Below are 1,489 nucleotides of genomic sequence, written 5' to 3' on the forward strand. Positions count from 1 at the left end.
TTGTAGATTTATAGCCTGGAGCAAGAGAAAATACTGTGATTAAAACATTACCAATTTAAGGCCTAATAACAAGGAGAAACATATGGACTTCTCCTGCAACTATGAAAATATTTGGTGATAGAAAGGCAGTAGTGTAAGTTCCTGCCTAGTTGGATGGTAGACAGGCCAGGACATTAAGTAATCATACATATGAACAATTTTTTCACCTTCTTGGCTTTAGCTACTTTTGCAATGTTAGATATAATAATTATATTTTGATAAAATACCTTCTTGTCGGAACAGATCTGTCTGGACTGTTCATCTCTCTATGATCCCTTGTAACTAAGATTAATTTTGTTCAAGTAAGACAATCTATACTATCAGGGTAAGATATTCTGATTGGTCTGTTCCTACATGGAAGAAGAGTCAAGGGTCATGTAGACATTTGTGCCAGTAAGACCTCATTTGGGAAAATGTCAGCTGCAGAATGTTAGAAATAGCTCTTAAGCAAGGATTACTTTGAATCCAATAGCTCCACAAAGCTAATTCAGTTGAATAAATAATACTTGAAAGAGTCATCACCTTTGGACCTACCTATAAATTATTGAATGCATGATCAAATTACAATTGAAAAATACTTAAAATTGGCATTGACAAAAAATTGCAAATGTGAGCAATCGGCTGAACATTATATTTTTTTTTCCATTATTCACAAAATTTTAAGGAAATAAGATCAATAGCAATGTTAGGAACAATAAGGTTTCCTTGTTACAAGTAGGCACCCATGGATATAAGCCTGTATAAAGATTGCATCATTAGCTACTTAAATTTAGAGGATACTACATGCTTCAGCAGCATGTATACCCAAATTACAATATACAGATTAATATAGCACTTGCACAACGATGATATGAAAATTTGTGAAGTATTCCATATTATTCATTCTTCAGATGCAAGAAATGAAAACCCGTTATTAAAAAGTTGATTACAAAATAACAAGTGTAACAGCACACGTAATTCATATGATTAAATTTATTTTGACATCAGTGTATTAAATCTTCACCTCAGAAAGGTGTTTAAATAGCATAAACTTTACAAAACATTTGAAATTAGACAACATTGTCATTTTATCCCAAAGAAAAATAATATTAGGACCTAGGAAAAAAGGAATCTTAAACTGTTTCTATATGGAATACAATCTGAAAGGACACATTAATGAACCTATATATTATAAAATAATATAGAATTCAAAGTATGTCTATGCGAGAATAAAATAAATTATTAACATTATACAAACATAGACTATAGAATATTTTAAAATATTCTTTTTCAGACAAGCACCAGTATTACTTTAGTTTCTGTACTACTCATTTCAACAGATAAGTTAAAATTATGTCTGACTAAAAAATCACATACTCTGCAGAAATCATTATACATGTATATAAAAACTCTTCAATACATTTTGACACCCAATGCAGGCAATTCACTTGCAAGAATTCCATGGAATTCA

General features: G+C 30.5%; 1 pseudogene; it reads left to right on the forward strand.

Annotated features, from left to right (window-relative positions):
• Window positions 1-822: 822 nt before the first annotated feature.
• LOC122119551 lies at window positions 823-919 on the forward strand (annotated as a pseudogene).
• The last annotated feature ends 570 nt before the right edge of the window (window positions 920-1,489 follow it).

This window comes from Dipodomys spectabilis, unplaced genomic scaffold, assembly GCF_019054845.1.
Source record: "Dipodomys spectabilis isolate Male_0828 unplaced genomic scaffold, ASM1905484v1 ptg000172l, whole genome shotgun sequence".
NCBI classification, from domain to species: domain Eukaryota; kingdom Metazoa; phylum Chordata; class Mammalia; order Rodentia; family Heteromyidae; genus Dipodomys; species Dipodomys spectabilis.